The 23,601-nt window shown below is 43.7% G+C and overlaps 1 protein-coding gene across 1 annotated transcript in view; it reads right to left on the bottom strand.

The window, feature by feature from the left end:
• LOC126188976 (glucose transporter type 1) overlaps positions 1–23,601 on the bottom strand; it is a 1,320,264-nt gene that overhangs the window by 942,851 nt on the left and 353,812 nt on the right. Inside the window, exon 2 of the mRNA XM_049930753.1 lies at positions 19,390–19,426. The gene's annotated coding sequence lies outside the window, so the exon portion shown is untranslated. The remainder of the gene's footprint in view (positions 1–19,389; positions 19,427–23,601) is intronic.

Raw genomic sequence — 23,601 nt, 5'->3', positions numbered from 1 at the left:
TATATACTAAAAGAAAATCATCACACACTGAGTGTTACGGGTAAAAACAAAAGTGGTAGTCTTATGCCATAACGAAGAAAGAAAAGGAATTCTCACACTCGAGGAAAAATAGTTCATAGAAGCCATCCAGCACCCGCGTTCCCTCCATCTACACCCCAACACACCACGGTTCTATCACCCTGCACAGTTCCTACATCTTTTAGTCATCCTGTAGCATATGAACAAGACAATGTGGAGTGGGCTACAGTATAGGTTGTGTGGAGTGAAATGTTTAAACCTGATATATCAAGTGGAAATGTGTCCTTTCTGCACCCAGTAGTTACAGAGGAAACACAGGCCAATATGGAAAGCACATAAAATGAGAGTAAACTAAAGCAGAACCATATATATTTGTACGAGGGCGTGCTTAAAAGTAATGCCTCCGAATTGTTTGTATGAGAACAAAAGCTATTAACATTCTACATTCACGTCTATATATTTGCAGCCCTTTGCCGTTAGACAGCTCCGAACTGTTGCGCGTAACATGGCGTTGCGTAATACAGCGGGCGGGGCGCGAGACACGTGCTATAATCGAGTTTCGAATTCGAGTAGTTCATCCACAAATGGAGCACGCTCTCCTTCAGGATGACAATCCCATACCACACACGAGCGCTGCGATATCTGCAACTCGAGTTCACTATCATCGATCATCCTACGGCTTGACCCCATCCGATTTTCATCTATTTCCAAAGCTTAAAGAACACCTTCGAAGACTTCGCTTTGATTATGACGAAGCAGTGAAAGCAGAGGTGAGGTTATGGCTCCGTCAACAAAGTGAGACACTCTACAGTGGCGGTATCAACAAACGGCCCCTCGTTCGGAGTAATGTGTTCGTCGCCAAGAGGATATATATATATATATATATATATATATATATATATATATATATATATATATATGATGATGTTGAAACCGTCATCAGTACATCAACTATACACGTGGTTGCACATGCCGTAATCGCATCAAAATCGAAATCGTCTTTCCAGCTGTACTAATTTTTTTTCCGTCAGTGTATGATTACTTATGAGGGCGTGCTGAAAGGTAAATGCCTCCGAAATTTTTGAGTGAAAACTCTTAAAGCTTTAAAAATAAAAAAATAAAACATTCTATATCCTTATGCTTCATATATACATATGTGAAGCATAAGGATATAGAATGTTTTATTTTTTTATTTTTAAAGCTTTAAGAGTTTTCACTCAAAAATTTCGGAGGCATTTACCTTTCAGCACGCCCTCATAAGTAATCATACACTGACGGAAAAAAAAATTAGTACAGCTGGAAAGACGATTTCGATTTTGATGCGATTACGGCATGTGCAACCACGTGTATAGTAGATGTACTGATGACAGTTTCAACATCATCTGCAACAGATGGCGTAGTGGCGTAGTGGCATGACAACAAGAGCGCCATCTGCGTCTACATTTGAATAGGGAGTGCTCACAGCCAGAAGGCTCAGTGTGGGCAAACGTTTGAAGCAAGCAAGCAGCCGTGCCACAGAGAAACGTTCGTGCTTACTACAGGCAACTGAGCGTGTTTGAAAGGGGTCGGATTGTGGCCTTCCAAGTGGCGGAAAGCTCCTTTCGGAGAACTGCCACGAAAGTTGAACGTGCTGTAGCAGTTGTGCAACGAACCTTGTATCAGTGGCCATGTGAACATTCTCACACGCATAGACGAGGTTCTGGATGTACACGCAGCACAGATGGCTGCTAAGATCGTATTGTGAAGGCAGGAGTGGCAGATCGTACAGCTAGCACAGCATAGATGAGAAGGGCTCGTGAGCGCAGACCGTTGCGAACCCGTTACTAGCAGTGGGACGAGGGTCACGCACATCTCTGGTCCGTCTTCCACTTACGCCACAGCTTCGACGTCCACGGATCGACTGATGCTGTCAGAGGATCACTTGGAAGATGGAATGGTACGCCGTGGTCTTCAGTGATGAAAGCAGATTCTGTCTGCAGGCAAATATGATTGTTTACGCATACGACGTAGTCCTAGGAGCACTGTCTCGTGGAGTGCATTCGTCCAAGACACAGTGGCCCCACCCAGATATCACTGTCTGGATGCGATAATATACAACTCTCGTTCATCTTTGGTGTTTCTGGAGCGGCGATGACCAGCGTTCGCTACGTGCAGAATGTTGTTAGACCCCTTCTTTTGCCTTCTTGCTACAGAAGGTGATTTGTTGTTCCAACAGGATATTGTTCTCCCACACACTGTCCGTGAAACTTAACATGTTCTGCAACATGTGCAGCAACTTCCCTGAACAGCACAATCTCCAAACTTGTATCCATCTGAGCACGTGTGGGATATGGCGGGACGACAAGTGACTCGTGGGACTCGCCAACCAATAACTGTTACAGAACTACGTGAACAGGTCGGGTAGACTTGGCATAACGTACCCGAGGACAGTATTCGCCCTCTGTACGATCGACTGGAAACCAGAGTCAACACCTGCATTGCCACCTGTGGTGGTTACAACACGCACTAATATGAGTGTTTCAGAATGGGTACCTGATACCTCAGAACCGCTTGTGCTACTGATGTGTAAATGTAATCATTTCATGTACTCCATAGGTACTGCTGCAACAATAAATCTAGAATGAATCTGAAACTTCTAAAAGGGTGTACTAATTTATTTCCCGGCAGTGAATAATTAAAATGCGCTCCCCACGATCACTGCAGGTCTCTTCTTAAAAATATGTGCTACTAAATAAATCTTTTTATGTAATAAACCAGCGAAAATGCCTAGCATGAATGGGCAAAACTTGTTTGATAGACAATAATGAAAGTTTCAGTTGCGAAAGACGCTTTTTTTTGTTACCTGTATGACAAAACATAAATTCATCTTTGCTTAAATTCTGATATTATGTACTATGACTGCACCGAAGTTTTATTTAACTGTTGTTACAGTTAAAGTTAATAAGTGTAAAGGAAACTGACTGTGCTAAAGCAATATGTACCTTCCAATTAAGTTCGCAACAGTGATAACAAGTATGCAAGAGCTGACCTGTCTCCATCAGAACACCTGGTTATACCTTGGTAGGTCACGTACATGTCTGTAGAATCAGAGTTACTATTGATATTATACAGGCACCCCATACGAGAAAAGGCCAAGGAAGACTGACAGTAGTGCCGGAAATAGCCTGCACTATACAACACCAGGTGGCTTGCGAAAGTAGCTACGCAAAAAGACTGCACTGTATCTCCAGGAGGACACAGTGAGCTTGTTTTATAATTTGTGAAGCAAACACAGTCTGTATCATCTATTCATAACTGTAAGGATCGTTTCCTGGCGTATTACATCATCTCTCTCTCCACGTTAACACCCCAATCACAATAGGACCTTGCAGCTTTTTACCCCGAAAGCACTGCTTTCCAAATAGTAAGTAATATATGTACCAAGTTTGATTGAAATCGGTCCTTTGATGTATCATAGCTTTGCCCACGTGTGCACAAGTCACATATATTTGACATATTTCATATATATTTGTGTTTCAACCTTACCTCTAGCGAACTTCGCCACGCAGTTTTTTTTTTTTTTTTTCAGGCAGCGCAATATATATTATCTGAACTATGTGTCGTATAACTACGCAATTTTGCAAGTACATCTATTGATACTGTCTGCGAAACGTGTTGCGGATAGAGTGAATAGTAAAGAACAATAAATTAAAAGGTGGTGTCTGGTGCGACAATTTTATTGCATTGACAGCGAAAATGTAGTAAGCAATAAATGTCTCTCCTTTCATACCTTTTTCTTTTGGGGGGAGGGGGAGCTGCAAATGACTAAATGCTGTCATTCTCAAATACTGTATGAATATAGTCTAGCTGTTTACGCGTTGTGAGCTATGCTTCTATTTCCCCCAGCTCCACCCCTTTCAGAGGCAGATGCTTCTTACGGCACAGTGGTTCTTTCCAGACGGTATGTGATTCGTGTACCAACTCTGGATGAAATGGGTCCAGAGGTTTAGGAGGAGATGGGGAACATACATACATTCACAAATCCCTTTCAAATTGTGTTTGTGCCTAAGTTCGAAGCGTTTTTCCATTAGTTTAATAAACACGACAGAGACTTTAGACGCCAACAATATGTTCTTCACAATTTACAAAAGTCTGCCAACGCTAGGCTCACTTTTGGATTACGCGACTGTAGAAGTCACGTCGCTTTGTAGCAAAGAACTCGTCGAGCCATGTTCGGAAAGCAATTTCATGCAGAAAGAAAGTTTGTTGAATGTTGTTCGATAGAGAGTGTAAAAGGTGAAAATCTGAGGGTGAATAAGGTGGGTGTGGAATGACTTCCGTATAGTGATTTTTGTAATGGTAGCAAAATGCGGGCAGGCGTCGTCGTGGAGTATCATCACTTGAGGCAGTCTTCCTGGTCGTTATTCTAGGATTGTGTCTGCAAAATGTCTCAGGTTTCGCCAGTAGTGATGATTAGACATCGGAGAAGCAATTCGTAGAACAGCACACCGTCGGTATTCCATCAAGATGCATAACATTATCTCTTGTGGTTACGCGCTTGTCTTTGTACGGGGAGTTGCTGCTTTGTTTGAGCTCAACCATTCCTTTATTTTAACCATTCCTTTACGTTAACATAAAGACACCGTTTCTCATCACCAGTAACTATACAGGATAGGAATGGTCGGTGTTATTCACGGGCCAATTGATGGCGAGCAATCAGAGATGCACATATGGCCGCCCGCTGATTTTTGTGATTTTTGGTTTAGAGTATGCGGTACCCATACACCTGATCTCTGAACCTTCCCCACTGCACGCAAATGTCGCACGATGGTGGAATTATTACAGTTCATTACATTTGCCGGTTCTCAAGTTCACTCACATGGATCATTGTCAATTATTGCATTTAAGCCGCGCAGGATTAGCCGAGCGGTCTGAGGCGCTGCAGTCATGGACTGTGCGGCTGGTGCCGGCGCAAATTTTTCTGGCTGCGTCCGCTGCTGAACACATAGCAACAGGAATACCAACATGCAAAACAAAAAAGCGACAAACCTATGCACCAGCTTAATAATTTGTATAGAATTAATTATGTATTCTTTCTATAGCACTGTATACGCAAAAAACGTAAAATTTCGTAATTTGAGATCCTTCGTGATGTTGCAATTTATTGGGCATCAGCGTGACATGCTAAAAATAATTGACAAGTCACTGCTCCTCTGAGGCAGCGAGTGAATATGAGGTGAGTGTAGTGCAGGCGGGCAATGGACCAGACGAGACAGCGGCGGAACGTGGCAGGGGGAGTCGGCCACGGAGGGCGAGCAGCGCGCGGGCCGCGGCGCCGCGGTGCGGGCAGCGGCGGCCGCGATGGCCCTCGACGCTAAGCGGGCGCTCTTTGTGGCTCCGAGGGCACTCGGCCGCCAGCGACAACAGCGGCGCAGCAACAGGCAGCCGCCGCCCGGCCCGCCGGCCATCGATAACCCCGCGGCGCCCACGGCCGCCGCCGATCACTCCAGCCGCCCTCACAGCGCGGACCTGCGGCCGCGGGCTGCAAGTGCCGGCAGCTGCGCACCGCGACACCGGCAACGAGCAGGCGAGGCGCCACACACTGATCGCTGACCTCATTCGTTGCAGGTGAAAACGATACGGGCTACAATTATAGTTGGTGGTGACTTCAATCACCCCTCGGTGTGTTTGCGAAAATACGTGTCTGAAATCGGTGGGAAGCATGGAACATCGTCCGAAATCGTGCTGAATGTCTTCACAGAAAATTATTTTGAACAACTAGGTGAGGACCCCACTCTCAGCATCAAATAAACCTGAGCAAATAGGCAGCATCATGACGCATACAGGAATCAGTGGACACAAGATCGTTGTAGGGGGACTGAATCCCGTAACATCCAAATAAACCAAAAATAAACCCGAAATATATCAGCTGAAGAAAGCAAATAAAAAATTGCTTGACATCTTCCTAAGAGACGGTCTCCATTCCTTTTACCCTAACTACGAGGGCTGCCCAGAACGTAATGCGAAACGTTACGTACGTATTATTTTAAGTCTCCTTAGTGACCGCGCCAAGTTTCCGTCACTTTCGACGGACAGCGTAGCTGCAGGACAGTTTCATAATGGCGTCTGTAGCTGCTGTACATTACAAGCAACTTGCTGTCATTGAATTTATCACTGAAAAAAAAAACTGTGGGGAATATTCACAAATGCTTGTGCAAAGTCTATGGAGCATCTAATGTCGACACGAGTACAGTTGAAACTTCCTGGCAGATTAAAACTGTGTGCCGGACCGAGACTCGAAATCGGCACCTTTGCCTTTCGCGGGCAAGTGCTCTACCCATAGGGAAGAAAGATACCACAGCGAAACTTTGCAAATAAGTAGAGTGAGTTCCAATATACAAATGATCCAAGTCTAGCGCCAATGCGCATGCCCACCCAACCTGCAATGGCGCTGCAGTCGGGCAGGGAGCCTTATTTAACCGACTCATAGCGGAAGAGTCATACATGCGACGGTCACATCGCGACTCGGAGAGGACGTTAGCAGGCGCAGATTGCCAGGTAGACGTGTCAGACGACACCTTTCGGGTGGCCGAGTAGAGATACCAATACGTTTCGATAAGTATCATACTGGTTATCTTCTGGTGAAGTACGGAGGTATTGCGGACGACCATATATTCCGACCAACTTTCAGATGTGGTACCGTGCACCAAACCAAGAAAAAAGTATTTGCTAAACATGGGCTCTACCGTAAGAGCTATGAGCACTTGTTCATCTTCGATATTGTGAAACACATCGCTTCTACTGCAACCACTTGGCTTTCCAGTAAACACGGGCTCTAAAATGTTTAGCTTTAGAATTATGAGCATTTGTTTAGTAAAACAGATGTGTTTCACAGCAGCGAAGATGAACAAGTGCTCATAGCTCTCAAGTTATGCTTTTCAGAGTCCACGTTTACTTGCATTTTTCTTGTTTTGGTCCATACTTAAAAGTCCACACTTCCACTAAGGTTGTCGGTGCAGTTCTGGTACACCCTGCATACAGAGAGAAAAGCATGAACGAAATAAAAATCGATCAGGGATGTTCTCTTTCACTAACACTTCTTAAGTTTTATATTGACAATGTCCCTAAAAATTAGAATTCAGATAATTATCCGGGAAACAGACAAACAGATTTATCTAAGCTCATAATTATTTCCAGATAAAGAAAAATAGAAGAAGTTTATGAGGAGTCCCATTTAACAGATATCAACTAAACCAAATATATGCAGAATACAGTCTTCGAATTACATTCCATAAGACGAAAGTTACATCCAACACTAATATCGTCTTAGTGTCACTCTCCTACTGTACAGGGTAGAGAAATGAATATTACACATCTTCTCCAGCTTAGGCGAATGGAGCAAATCGGTCGGTTCTTTTTGCATCTGATGTGGTCTTCGGTGGCTCTTAGAAAACGTAAAAAAACGTTTTTTTACCATTTTTGCATGCCAGAGCCATAAGCGGATTCTTGGATGGCTATCCGTAGAAAAGGGCTGAAATTATTACGATATTTTCCTAAGACCGCGATCTCAACAACCTTGAAAATTTTCGTGATAGCTTTATCCGTTACAGAAGTTCAAAGTTACTTGTACATGTAACATACGCGCGAATTTCTGTGTCAGGCGGAAACAAAGTGTGTAAAGTGATATAGCACGGAGAAATACCGTGTAAAATGTCTCCGTAATCACCGTAAATGTTTAATGAAGCACAGATGTTGTAGTACTGAAGCTCATGCAAAATATTTTTGCAATTAAAATTCGTGTAGGGTGTAAAATTAGTTTTGCGTGACTAAACTATCAACATTCTACTAACCAATACATTTCTTTCCATATGAATGACGTGCCCTACTGCAGCAGGGAAAAGAAAGAAAACAGTGGAACAGCAAGATGTCGTAATGTTTCGAATTACTGCCAAGGTGTAAAGTTACGTTTTTCTGTGCTTTAAAGCAACAGCAAGCCGACCAACGACCATGAAATGCTGTATAACGAAAAATGGCAACAAACGTAGAAAATATGCCGAAAAACGGCAACAAACATACAAGCAATGCAGTGACTCATAATGAAAAACCATAAAGAAAAAAATCACTAAAGAAAGCAATATTGTCGATGAAACTAGTTTGAGAAGAAAGTAAACAAAAGTGTTTTGCATCAAGGCGGACTCACAATCCTATGTCGATGTAACACAACATTATAGGTACTCCTTTCGCTATTGTCTGTTACCATCAATTTGCCATACACTAGCAAAAAGATTTCTAAATTAAGTAATCGGCGAGTAATAATTTCCAGCACAGGATTCTACAAAAAATACACTGTTGTCCAAAATTACAGCAAAAAAACAGGAATGTTGCACAGTTGCGTTTATTTTGCCACAAAGGAGTATAAGCAGATTAAAGTAAAGTAGAAACATTGGAAAGAGTACAGAACGTAAACAATTGCAACATGCATAACATTAAACAAACACGATCTTCGTCTTTTCAAACTTAACAGATTGAGAGACACATTCCGACAACTGGTCAATGTGCTCAGGTGTGTGACCGCCTCTGGCAGCAGTACAGGCTGGCAACGATGGGGCATGCTGTGAATGATGTCATCAGTATCATGTTGCGGCAATAACGCCCATGCTTCCTGCAGAGCTGCTCGCAAGTCTTGGAGAATCGTTGGTGGATACCAACGTCCCGTGTTCCTAGTGCATACCAGGCATGTTCTACGGGATTCAAACCGGGAGAGCGAGCAAGCCACGCCACGATTGCAAATTTTCCCCGTTTCCAGGAAAATGTTAATCACCCATGCTCTACGAGGACGAGCATTATCGCCCATCAATACGAAATCTGGGCCCACAGCTCCTCGCAACAATCCCACACGACATTCCAAGATCTCGTCACAATACCTGATAGCAATTAAACCTTGCCGATTCAACCTTGCAGGTTCATGAAGAGACGTTCAAGTGGTCAACATAATCCCTGCTCACACTGTTACGGACTCTCTTCGATATCGATATCTTTCCATAATGTTTGGGTCACGAAATCGTGTCCCACTTTCCCTCCAGATGCAAATTTGTCGAGAATCGCTCTCCCAGACCAAATTGGGACTCATTTGTGAAGAGAATATTGGCCCACTGTTAGACTGTCCAGGTGGCATGTTGACGATACCACTCTAGGCGTTCCCTTTTGTGAAGACGCGTCAGAGGTACACGTAAATTAGGTCTCCGACAATGAAGGCCACTCCGCAGTAGCCTTCTGTACACCGTTTGCCTCGATACAACACGTCCAGTGGGTGCTGCGAAGTCAGATGCCACTTGCCGTGCAGTACCTGTATCAGGCGGAAACATAGTGTGTAAAGTGATATAGCACGGAGAAATACTGTGTAAAATGTCTCCGTCATCACCGTAAATGTTTAATGAAACACGCATGTTGTAGTACTGAAGCTTAGTACCATCGTCCCCTTACAGCCAAATAACCGTCCTCTCTTTCTGATGTCGCACTTGGTCGGCCCTGCTCTGGTCTTCGGGATACAGTTCCGATCTGTATGAACTGTCGCCACATCCGAAAAACAACAGAACCGTTCACATTAAGCCATCGGGCCACATCATTTTGCGACTGTCCTGCTTCCATTCTTCCTGTGACCTCCCACTACAGAGTCTGGTAGGTGTCTTAGCTGTGCTTTACAGCACCGTCTACGACTGGGTACACGGCGATTTGAACTACCCGACAAACACCACCCCGTTTGATAGGTACCCTGACGTCATCGTTGGCGGGGTTGTTCGTTGACCGGAATGTTATCTTCCGTCCAGAACGCTATCGTACGGACATCTATTGACAGTTGTATGATTATAGAGCGATTAGAAACTGGACTGGGAGATAGTGGTTTGTTACTTTCATTTTGGACACGAATATATAAAACAATCTTGGTCTGTAAATGCATACTACGAGGTTGGAACTTTTATAGTGGCAACTATTTATTTACAGCGCGTACAAAACAGATACGTATTTCAAAGTTTTACTGACCTTCAAAGTACTCACCAGAATTGTGTATAACCCGTTGCCAGCGATGGTCGTAGGTTGTGTTCCAAAAATGAATAGCATAGACGCGGAAGTGATGACGCTTTCTGCAGGGCCTGACCATCATTTTGCAGGACAATGCTCAAGCACGTGCAGTGCAAGCTGTTACTGATTTGTTTGACTGATGGGGCTGCTAAGTGCTATACCACCTACTGCACTCCCCTAACTTAAGCCCTCGTAAGTTCAACTCGATTTCTAAACTGAAGGAAACACTTCACGGCATTCGCTTCAGAACTGCTACAAATTCATCGGGCAATATAGCGCGCCGCTCGAACTGTCAACACAACTGGCACTGCTAAGAGTATCTAGGCGCGCAGTCCGGAACCGCGCGACTGCTACGGTCGCAGGTTCGAATCCTGCCTCGGGCATGGATGTGTGTGATGTCCTTAGGTTGGTTAGGTTTAAGTAGTTCTAAGTTCTAGGGGACTGATGACCACAGATGATAAGTCCCATAGTGCTCAGAGCCATTTGAACCATTTTTTTGCTAAGAGTATCCTACGACATATCCTACAACTTCCGCATCGTTGGCAACGGGTTATACACAATGCTGGTGACTGCTTTGAAGGTCAATAAAACTTTGAAACACGTATCTATTTTGTACGAGCTGTAAATAAATAGTTGCCACTATTAAAGTTCCAAATTTCGTATAACACCGCAGCACTGAGTCATCAAACAGTTTTGCATACACCAAACCCTTGTGTAGGAGTGACTACATTACACTACAAAGCAACACATTCTACTGCTACTATACGCACATTTAAATATTAGACACCTAAATAAGGTGAATAAATAGTTATCTAATTGCAGGATGCAGACTGATGCCATATCGACTAAAGATTGAAGCGCCCCTGTGACCACAGTTCTCTGACCAAGTAGTAGCTGAAAATTTCTCGATAAGCGAAACACCGCTCTAGGACCTACGTGGGGTGATTTCCGTTCGTCTCATCTCCACAAATTCTCCAAGTAACTTGTTCCTACAGAAAAGCTTAAATTCTTTCTTATAATACCTTCCGACTGAAGTTTTTCAGCAACATCCAAAGCTGCATGAGTTCAGGCATCTGCCTTCTTGACATTGGTCTTAAGTTCCTTTATGTCACTGCGCAGGAATGCAACAGATAAATTTTGAAATTAGAAAGTTTGTCGACGTCCATAGAGAGCAATATTCCCCCTCCTCTTTTGTTTCATTTTCCAATACGCATAGTTAGGACGTCTCTGCTTAAAATCCTTGTGTTTTTCTACCTCAAGCCACCACGAACTCCAGACACGCGCGGAAAAAGAGTGATGCGTGAAAACTTCTCACTAAAGTTGCTCATAGCATGTGGGGCAACGGATGAATGAAGTACTCTGTGTGATTTCGTCCATCTCAGATGGTCTTCCACATGTCTGCTGGTTCTCTAGTTCTCTTTTTCACGCTGTATATACCGCACACGATTTTCCTGAAAAAACGTTTTTTTCTATACTTAAACTGTATAATAACGTCAGATTAGTGTTTATTAACGTTAAACAGGGAACCGTGCTTATGTTCTTTGAAGCAACCAGTGCTTGCTAGATCGTGTTAGATCATTAGAACGGCAGGTAAGCAGATGGCGAATGAGCCATCTTCTGCGCCTGTATGTTTCATAGAGACGACGACAGCGGTGATAGTGTGTCTTGTTTGTCGGCTTGACAACGAAGCTTTTGGCGCTCTTGATGCTGTCGTTGCCAACCTATCGATTGTCAACGCCGCTTTGAGTCTTTGGACCGGCTAACTGTGGTCACAGGCCGCGCGCACCGAATGAAAACGCTTGCTTAAGCCGTGCGCAAGCGTGGAGCTGGGTCTGGGTTAGAGCAGAAGCCTGCAGAGGGAGAGGGCGTGACTTGTCTGTGCCGAGCGGCTTGCATGCCGGACACGTGAGCTTCCTGGGGTAGGGTAGCGAGGGCTCCTGTGCACGTCACTTCAGTCTGGTACGCCGCCGCCACGAGCGAGGGTCTTCCATCCGTTTTCACAAGCGTTTGTTAAACTAACGTGATATTTGAGTGAAGGAGTTTAGGTCTGGCCAGATCACGAAAGTTACGACGCCGCATTTTGGCCAGCGACTTGCGTAAACTGTCAGTTGTTTCTGATCTGAGTCAGTCTGTCAATTATTGAAATTAAACTTTTGTAAAACATTTCTAACCAAGTCAATTTTTGCTAAACTTAGTTCTCTGCAGTCGTCAATGATTCAAGTTTTAATTAACTCAGTCAAAAGTCTACAACCATTAGTGTTAACTGTTTTTAATTCATTCGTTCTGCAGGCTTAAAATATTTGTTGCTGATGAAGGTTTATAAGTTCACTTGTTCTATCTAAACAGAAAATTTTACTGGCATCGGCTGTTCCAATATTGCTGAGAAATTTTACCAGTTTATGAAGTGACGATTTATAACTGCAATTACTGCATTTGTTTTAAAGATTTGGTCACATTAACTCATACTTTGTGTTAAAAAGGTACCAATCTACGCAAGTATTTTCTGTGACTTCTAATGAATGATTATAAGTGAAAATCTTAAAGAAGAGGCCTAGTAGCTTATCATGTAAGGATCCCTGTATCCAAGCCATCATGGTCAGCCGCACTTAGTGCATTGCAGCCCGTACATACAACGTCCGTTCATTTTTGCCCCCTAGCGTATAAACGACAGAGTGGTCTATACCGTGGCAGTTTGAACTAACAACTGTAAACTGTAAAGTACAGATGTACATTCGACAAGTGGGCAGTGTTACGTAACGGACATGCGGTGGTAGCGTGTCAGCACTAGAGTGACACAAATCTCAATGGAGCAACATCAGCAAATCAAGTGTTCAAGAGATTCTCGAGGATGTTTTGAAGAAGAGAAAAGTCTGTGACTCCCGAACAAAAATAACGACGTGTGGACGTCTGCTGCGACCCGATTGAAATGCAAAACGCGGACAGCTCTTTCCTGTAAAAAATCGTCGTGGATGACGAGACTTGGTTTTATCAATACGAACCTACAATGAAATTAAAAAGTGCAAAATCCACTTGGAAAGTAAACGCTTTCATGACATGACCGTCATTGAAGTCAATGTGAAGCGCGAGTTGAACAACGTCCCAAAAAAGGACTTTTCTTACAGTTAAACCTCGGTGTATGAACGTCGTGTGCGTTGTATTCGATTGGGTTGGAGGGGGCGGTGGCAGGGGAAAAACTATGTAGACCACCTGAAGCATTAAACCCACCATCTAAACGTTTCTATATTTGTTATTAATTGAGTCTCGAAACTTTTAATCTTCTTTTAGATAAATAAGTTTGAAGTACAACTAACTATGTTGAATTCATGCTGAAATAAACCTACTCCAGATGAAAAATGAAAACTGAATGGCTCTAAAAAAGATATGTAGAGACATTGTAACACTATCGACCTTTAAAGAGTCGAGAGACTTTGCACTAATGAACTAAAGAATGAGATTTGTACAGTATGTAGTGTATAAGAGTGTTTGCATAAGACAATATTCTTTGACTATGTTAAGTTTAATGTTTATATGTAATTAACAAATGTTTATAATATTAACTAAATAAAAGATAGTTATTGTTATTTACATATGTATAATTGTTAGTAAAGTGAAGTGGACACCAGCTCAGGGCTAAAGTTAAATATAGGTGAAAACCAGTATGGATCTACTGACGTTCTGAAAGGTCAGAAAAGGTGGATAATTTTTGCAGGTAGGAGAGGGGAGAAGCGGAACGGGTCAAACAGGCGCAAGACACTGTGGAGGTAGCAGGTGGCGAAAGCTGATGAGCGCTGTACTCCGCAGTATTGTTTAAACAAAGGCAAAAGTTTAACTGCTTAATAGACGTAAGTGAAGGGGAAGTGGTAAGGTACATATCTGCAACGCTTTAGAGGAGATATAAAATTATGTCTGCAACGAGTGTTGGTTCCTGGATGGGAGAGGTCTAAGGCATCCATTACTTAGACCGACGCAGATCCCCAGGAAAGCCAAACTCAAAATTGCGCTGGTGTAAGTCGCGTAGTTCGACGCCACGAACACAAGTACACAAATGACCATTACAATTGCTATACCAAGAAGAAATGCATATGATAAACGGGTATTCATTGGACAAATATATTATACTAGAACTGACATGTAATTACATTTTCAAGCAATTTAGGTGCATAGGTCCTGAGAAATCAGTACCCAGAACAACCACCTCTGGCCGTGATAACGGCCTTGATACGCCTGGGCATTGAGTCAAACAGAGCTTGGATAGCGTGTACAGGTACAGCTGCCCATGCAGCTTCAACACGATACCACAGTTCATCAAGAGTAGTGACTGGCGTATTGTGACGAGCCAGTTGCTCGGCTAACATTGACCAGACGTTTTCAGTTGGTGAGAGATCTGGAGAATGTGCTGACCAGGGCACCAGTCGAACATTTTCTGTATCCAGAAAGGCCCGTACAGGACCTGCAACATGCGGTCGTGCATTATCCTGCTGAAATGTAGGGTTTCACAGGGATCGAATGAAGGGTAGAGCCACGAGTCGTAACACATCTGAAATGTAACGTCAACTGTTCAAAGTGCCGTCAATGCGAACAAGAGGTGACCGAGACGTGTAACCAATGACACCCCATACCATCACGCCGGGTGATACGCCAGTATGGGGATGACGAATACACGCTTCCAATGTGCGTTCACCGCGATGTCGCCAAACACGGATGCGACCATCACGATGCTGTAAACAGAACCTGGATTCATTCGAAAAAATGACGTTTTGCCATTCGTGCACCCAGGTTCGTCGTCGAGTACACCATCGCAGGCGCTCCTGTCTGTGATGCAGCGTCAAGGGTAACTGCAGCCACGGTCTCCGAGCTGATAGTCCATGCTGCTGCAAACGTCGTCGAACTGTTCGTGCAGATGGTTGTTCTCTTGCAAACGTCCCCATCTGTTGACTCAAGGATCGAGACGTGGCTGCGCGATCCGTTACAGCCATGCGGATAAGATGCCTGTCATCTCGACTGCTAGTGATACGAGGCCGTGGGGATCCAGCACAGCGTTCCGTATTACCCTCTGAACCCACCGATTCCATATTGTGCTAACAATCATTGGATCTCGACCAACGCTAGCAGCAATGTCGCGATACGATAAACCGCAATCGCGATAGGCTACAATCCGACCTTTATCAATGTCGGAAACGTAATGGTATGCATTTCTCCTCCTTACACGAGGCATCACAACAACGATTCACCAGGCAACGCCGGTCAACTGCTGTTTGTGTATGAGAAATCGGTTGGAAACTTTCCTCGTGTCAGCACGTTGTAGGTGTCGCCACCGGCGCCAACCTCATGTGAATGTTCTGAAAAGCTAATCATTTGCATATCACAGCATCTTCTTCCTGTCGGTTAAATTTCGCGTCTGTATCACGTCATATTCGTGGTGTAGCAATTTTAATGGCCAGTAGTGTAATAATCTCCGTCGCTGCAAAACGGTACGTGCCTTCTAAGCACCTAAATCTCCAGCAACTATGCTCACGATGACAATACTGAAATTAACCGGCCATTGTTTTGTATACGAGCTGGGTTGACAAGTTTTTGTGTCTTTCATTCGATAATCATTTAATTGTTTTTTTAACGCAAAACGACTCATTTAACCTAAAGTGTTCCAAGTAGGGATCCTTTCCTATACTCAAGAGATAGAAACTGAGAATCCATTGGTGTGAAACATTATTGCGCAACTGATGTTATCCTTCAAAGTAAATTTAAATTATCACTCAAGTGCAGCAACTAAAGTAAACGTGAAGAATTGTAGTTTGCATTGAAAGTACGTAAAGTAAATAACAGTTCTACCTAGTGTGTGAACTTGGTTCTTCTGTCCAAGAAATTTCGTAAAGTAACTATTTCAATAAAACTGAGAAAAACCAAGTATAAAACCTTTTGAAATCATTTCGATAATTACAAAAGTATTGTAAAATATTTCTTGTGTATAATAGATGTTTTCAGAGGCAGTCTTGCTGATATTACCTTCAGAAACGCAAGTAGATATTATTGTCGTTCCGGCGTTGTTTTCCACGGACCAAAACTTTCTAAGTGCATGCATGTGACCTATTCTGAAAGCAGTCATTATTCAGCTATCTACGTGCATTAGCCTGTTCCTTCTGTAATAGAAATTATTAAAAGAGAAAAAGTTTCAATAGGAACCAAAATATAGTAAAGACTAAATTTGGTGAATTTGTTGAATAACGTCAATCGATTCGTCATTTTGGCTGGCGACTGTGTTTTTCAGTATTACTATCACTCGCAAGAAGTAGTTTGGCGGAATAGAAAAGCTACAACCAAGACTATACGATAACTTCACATTTGACCGACCTTTTTCATTACGCAGTATCTGAGGTCACTAGCGGTTATTAAGGAGGTAGTAATGTTTAAGTGCTCCAATTACCGAAGCTAGAATAACACCTGAAGTACTAAACGTAATTGCGAGAGTAGAAACAGTGGGTGTTGTAATCGGCCTTCAGAAGGTGACAGAACAGCACTTACATCGCCATACTACAGTTATAACTTCACAATCACGCAAGCATACACACACACGCACACACACACACACACTCACACACACACACACACACACACACACACACACACACACACACACAATCACCGAATACATCGTATATATTAATGTTGGCGTGTGGGTGCTTGCTTTCCTTGTTTTTTGTTCTTCTATTGTAATCTGTATTAGTGTATAAAGCTCAAAATATAAAGATGCGTACTGCAATTTTAATGCCACATAAACAGAAAGATTTACACATATGGCCTGTTTTAGGCAAACAGAGAACAAGTAACGTAATTTAACAGCCTCAATATATGTCTAAAAAATTGACATCCTGCCAGAGTTGAAAATCATTGGCCATCGTTATACATGTCAGTATGATGATGTCACTATGCATGACTGAATGAAAGGTATTATTACAGGATCGGTGCTTTGAATCTACAAAGGACAAATCACAAGCAGTCCCGCACTAAACTGATGCACTATCAAATCTCTCAATAAAATCGATGACAAAGCGAATCATGTTGTGTAGCCTACATGCCTCATTCAATGCGGCGTACTGTAATTTACTTTTTCCAAGATTTTCTGCTTGCTCTCACCAACAAGGCACTTACTTGTTAATCTTCACAACTGAAACACGTTGCTGACTCTTTCATTTACTGGTTACAGTGCTGGGTAGACTACACGGCAATAAGGAATCAGAGCAATAAATCAATCAGTGATCAGCCATTTTTGTGACGTAACCTCCGAAGAGATTAGAGTCCTGAGGCGACGCCTTCGTTTAGAACAGAGGCGGCCAATGATTCGTCTCGCGAGGTGTGCCCTGGCATAAGTGCCGTTACGCTCAGCTTACCTGCACACTCCCCAGCCACCGTGGCACGCTGTCTGAGCGTAAGGAAAGGGAAGAGGGGGAAACTGCGAGTTTGTCTCATTTATATCGCAGCTGCAGTCGCAATGCATAGGACTTCGTTTCATATTTCACATTCCTTAACGATAATTACAAACAAAACAGATTCTGAGAATTTATCATTTTTGGCGCACTGAAGACATAATACAGTTTTCATCTGATTTAAAAAACTGTCGGCCTACAGACAGAGACAGACAATATCACAATTTTTGCACTCTGGTTGCCACATAATAGTGACTTATTTAGTTTCATAATCGAAAAAAAGGACTTTTGCACACACTTGTTGATCTAAATACTGTAGTAATTTTCCAACCTCACTACGGAGGTGTGGAAACCTGAGGAAAGCAATGTAGCCATTCTGGACAATTTTAATGCAAATGAATTTGATTTTAAAAGAGGGATCACACTGCAGATCAGTCAGTTGCATCTTCGCATGCATGAGGACGCTTTCAATTGAAATGGCAAACAGCCTCGAGTACAGATCGAAAACGGATGCAAGATAGGCAGTCTTCAAAATATTTAGAAAATTATCCTTATAATTTTTCCAGGGCCATAGTGAATCTTCAAACCTGTCGTTTTGTTTAATGCCACTGAGCTTAGCGAACTGGACAGGGTTTGTCAGAATATGTCCCTTATACACTGCGATTTTCTTTTTAATGCATTCACGTCAAGTCAGAAATGTATTCTTTCTAACCTCGCAATGTCTTACTGTGGGCAGAGTGCAGTCAAGTCCACTTAAAATGCAAGGTCGGCAGTTCATTCTAAATGTTAGAAATTTCATTTCTGCTTTCATTTTTCCTTCATAGAGTCAACAATAGCGGGTTTTAAATCTTCCAGGCATGCACTTGACTTAACCAACTTACTTTGCAGTAACGTATAAATTCTTCATACTCACCGATCAGTTCCATTGAAAACTTCTGCAACTGACAATCAACTAAAGCATTAGACTTCAAAATTTTTACTATTCGTACTAACAATTTCTTCAAGTGCTCCATGTCTACAAATGTAGCACAAATTACCTCTTGATGTAAGAACAGTGAATCCCATCTGTCGTTCATTTTTTGTTCTCTCGTTGCCACCTAAATCTTTAAATTCTTCCTGCATGGTTATTGCAAGGTCGTTTCATAGCATTGCTGCTGCGGCAAATCGATATGCTAGTTTTTTTTTTACTCGGTTATTAGTGAAAACTGAAAAAAATTGTTATAACCGAGACCAAACAATTACCGAAACACACCGGTTACTTAGAACTAAAACACAGGTATCGGTTTTAACCGGTCGGTTTTCCCCATTCCTCACTACCGCTGCAAAGGTGCACCAGAGACCTATTGTTTGCTTCAGATTATCTGCAATCTTACTGCTAAATCCGTTCCTAAGATTGCAGTAGTCTCGCAACGGCTGCACAAAAATTGAGAAACCTAAGTAACCTACGTGTAACTTCAAGTAACATCGCATATCTTCTGAATGTCGAAAAACATGGATTGTTAGGAGCTGCTTACGTAGCAACACTCCTCAGTCAGATACGGAACAAGAAGCGAAGTGCTGTCAGCATAGCAGATAAAGCCAGCGTGAGAGTACTTCACTACAGGGCAACTTCATGACGTATTTCCGAACAGACAGATTTCCCAATGAGCCATCAGAACAGCATCAGATCGACGAAGGTGACTTTTCGCAAATGTAACATATCATAAAATTTTACACTACTATTTTGAAAGAAACATTTCTCAAGTATCACCAAACTGTACAGGGAAACCACTTGTAATTACTCTACTGTGGTACTATTGCTACGCCTTTAGCAACCAGTGTTTGCCGTACGTCCTTTGTGTTGCGTTAGTGCTATGTCTTGTAGGACGCATCAAGAAAAGGCAGTACTTACCGCTGCTTTTGACGCTAGCCGCTCCGCATGTCGATTCCTGTAACAAAGAGAGATGCAGATCAGAAGATGAGATAATTAATTACGGCGTACGAAAGGGAAATGGTTATGTGAGAGATAGCCACAACCTATTTGTAGAAGTACTTCAACAATAAAGCCAAACAGTAAATAAAATACTTACTTCGTTTTTAGCATTTATAGAGGTCTAAAATATTTCACTGATAAGAGAAAACGCGGGTTGAGAGACTATCCACTTCTTAAAAGATTATCAGCACACTGATACATGCTAGTTTCAAGACAACCAAGTTTTACCGCCTTGATGAAATGTAACAGGAGGGAGAATTTCTCACTGTGATTCACAGTTTATATTCCAATTTACGCCTGTCAGAAGAGGGTTTCAACAACTGCCTTCTTCGCGCTTGCGGAAACAATCAATCTTAAGTGTTCTGCTTTAATACCTTAATATAAAGGATGTCGTGTCATCAAATTTCCGTATATTTCTATCCAGCACCACTCTCTTCTTGTTTACACACCTATACCCCAATTTTTGTTCCCAAAATTTCTCATCTGGTCAATTTTTCTTCCTTGGAGGGCTCCCTCTATTACCAGTTATATCAACTATGGGTATGTTGCAGCCTCTTCTGTCTAGAGTTCTCCGTAAATATCTCCCTTATCCTTGCTATTTCCTCTTCATCACTTATCGAAGTGGCTCAGTGATAAGCAATTGGACTCGGATGGTGGTTTAAATCCTTGTCCGGAAATTCAGATTTAGGTTTTCGCAGTTTCCCTAAATTGGTCGAGGTAAATGTAGGGATACTTCCTGTGTAAAAGAGAAGCAGACACGCTGATTTCCTTCCCCGTTCCACAACCAGAGTTTGCGCTCCGTTTCTAATGACCTCATTGTCGAGAAGGTATAACTCTAATCTTCTTTCATTCGTGTTAATTCTGCCCCTTATTAGATCAACCTGTTTGTCAATAGTCTTCGCAGTACCATATTTCAAATATTGCTAGAATCTGTTCTTCTTGGACTACTTTCGACTTTCACTTTCGGTGAGTTTATTGTACGAACATTTTTCTTGATTCTAGACCAAGAGTTGTTTTATTGACAGAAGCCGCTTTTCTTACAATTCAGTTTGGTTGCTTCCAAGGTATCTCAGTAATTTCCCTTGCTCCCCTGCTTCTCCTACAAAGAAGAATAAATGAAAATAGAAGCCTACCGAAATCCTCTATCCGAATAAGGGGCATTAAATAAGCATTCTGGATTATCTAACAACACACTGAAAAAAAAAGTGTATACTGAGAATTGTATTAGCATCGAAAGGATATCCCAAGAGCATTAAAATCTCGGGTGTTATATACTACACTCCTGGAAATTGAAATAAGAACACCGTGAATTCATTGTCCCAGGAAGGGGAAAATTTATTGACACATTCCTGGGGTCAGATACATCACATGATCACACTGACAGAACCACAGGCACATAGACACAGGCAACAGAGCATGCACAATGTCGGCACTAGTACAGTGTATATCCACCTTCCGCAGCAATGCAGGCTGCTATTCTCCCATGGAGACGATCGTAGAGATGCTGGATGTAGTCCTGTGGAACGGCTTGCCATGCCATTTCCACCTGGCGCCTCAGTTGGACCAGCGTTCGTGCTGGACGTGCAGACCGCGTGAGACGACGCTTCATCCAGTCCCAAACATGCTCAATGGGGGACAGATCCGGAGATCTTGCTGGCCAGGGTAGTTGACTCACACCTTCTAGAGCACGTTGGGTGGCACGGGATACATGCGGACGTGCATTGTCCTGTTGGAACAGCAAGTTCCCTTGCCGGTCTAGGAATGGTAGAACGATGGGTTCGATGACGGTTTGGATGTACCGTGCACTATTCAGTGTCCCCTCGACGATCACCAGTGGTGTACGGCCAGTGTAGGAGATAGCTCCCCAAACCATGATGCCGGGTGTTGGCCCTGTGTGCCTCGGTCGTATGCAGTCCTGATTGTGGCGCTCACCTGCACGGCGCCAAACACGCATACGACCATCATTGGCACCAAGGCAGAAGCGACTCTCATCGCTGAAGACGACACGTCTCCATTCGTCGCTCCATTCACGCCTGTCGCGACACCACTGGAGGCGGGCTGCACGATGTTGGGGCGTGAGCGGAAGACGGCCTAACGGTGTGCGGGCCCGTAGCCCAGCTTCATGGAGACGGTTGCGAATGGTCCTCGCCGATACCCCAGGAGCAACAGTGTCCCTAATTTGCTGGGAAGTGGCGGTGCGGTCCCCTACGGCACTGCGTAGGATCCTACGGTCTTGGCGTGCATCCGTGCGTCGGTGCGGTCCGGTCCCAGGTCGACGGGCACGTGCACCTTCCGCTGACCACTGGCGACATCATCGATGTACTGTGGAGACCTCACGCCCCACGTGTTGAGCAATTCGGCGGTACGTCCACCCGGCCTCCCGCATGCCCACTATACGCCCTCGCTCGAAGTTCGTCAACTGCACATACGGTTCACGTCCACGCTGTCGCGGCATGCTACCAGTGTTAAAGACTGCGATGGAGCTCCGTATGCCACGGCAAACTGGCTGACACTGACGGCGGCGGTGCACAAATGCTGCGCAGCTAGCGCCATTCGACGGCCAACACCGCGGTTCCTGGTGTGTCCGCTGTGCCGTGCGTGTGATCATTGCTTGTACAGCCCTCTCGCAGTGTCCGGAGCAAGTATGGTGGGTCTGAGACACCGGTGTCAATGTGTTCTTTTTTCCATTTCCAGGAGTGTATATACAACGGACGCTATGTAAGAAATGCAACACTTTTTTTTCTGAAAGCGGAGTTCTTTTATTCAGCATTCCAATACACCATGTTATTCCCCGATATTTTGGCTAAAAAACCCTATTTTTCAACAAAATCTCCACTCAGTACATCGGCCTTAACGCAACCTTATTTGGAACGTGCTCCTGTGTGCCCGCATGGTGCCCGCATGGTACCACCCTGCTGGTCTACGTCGGAACCAATCTCTTGCCGCATCAGTAACCTTCCCATCGTCCACGTACTGTTTTCCACGGAATGTATCCTTCTTTGGGCCAAACAGATGGAAGTCGGAAGATATGAGATCCGGGTTGTAGAGTGGATGAGGAAGAACAGTCCACTAAATTTTATTGAACTCCTGCCGGGTGTGCAGACTTGCGTGAGGCTTTGCTTTGTCATGGAGAAGGAGAAGTTCTCCTGCATTTTTGTGGCGACAAAAACGCTGAAGTCGTTTCTACCATTTTCAGAGGGTAGCAAAATATACTTGAGAGTTGATCGTTGTACCATGAGGGAGAACATAAAACAGAGTCCCAGAAGGCTGTCGCCTTGAATTTACTGCCTGAGGATGCGGCCTTGAACATTTTCTTCAGCGGAGATGTGGGGTGGCGCCACTCCATGAATCACCGTTTCAGGTTCGAAGTGACGAACCCATGTTTCATCATCTGTGACAATATTCGACAAATAATTGTAACCTTCAGCCTCGTAATGCACAAACACACACTACTTTGTTGTTCTTTAAGGTCTCCCGTTAGGCGGCGAAGAACCCTTAAGTACTCCAACTGGTGGACGAGTGTGTCAGCACTACCAACAAAGGCGTCCACTTGTGCAGCGAGATGTTTGTGATATGTCGATCAGCTCGCATGAGAGTGTCAGCGCCTTCCAAGATTGCAGGAGTCACAGCTGTGTGCGGCGGCCGGCACGCGGGAGATCGGACAGGTTTGCGCGACCTTGTTGCCATGACGACAGACGCCTCGCCCAGAGACTCACCGTGCTTTTGTTCACTGCCTCTTCTCCATAGACATGCTGCAAGCGCCTGTGAATATCAGCGATGCTATAGCTTTTCACCAACAGAAACACAATGACAGCTCTCTGCTTGAAGCAGATCTGTGTTACAAACGCCATTTTGTAGGCTGCGTATAGCGCTGCCACCTGTCGAAATTTTGTGAAACTGTAGATGATAAAGCGGGAAAATTCCACGACATCCCTTAACAAAATCCACATATTTTCAGCAGAAATTGGCCACGAAAAAATTTGTTGCGTTACTTATTGAACACCCCTCATATGTAGACGCGAAGAGGTCAGCGCCAGAATAGACGAGTTCGGTGTGTCTGAACCAATTTTAAAACGAACGACGTAAAAGAAATATAAGTGCATAAGAAATAGTAGACTGACGTTGTTTATG

Source organism: Schistocerca cancellata, chromosome 5 (assembly GCF_023864275.1).
Source record: "Schistocerca cancellata isolate TAMUIC-IGC-003103 chromosome 5, iqSchCanc2.1, whole genome shotgun sequence".
Classification (NCBI taxonomy): Eukaryota; Metazoa; Arthropoda; class Insecta; order Orthoptera; family Acrididae; genus Schistocerca; species Schistocerca cancellata.
This window is presented reverse-complemented; position numbering and strand designations above follow the sequence as displayed.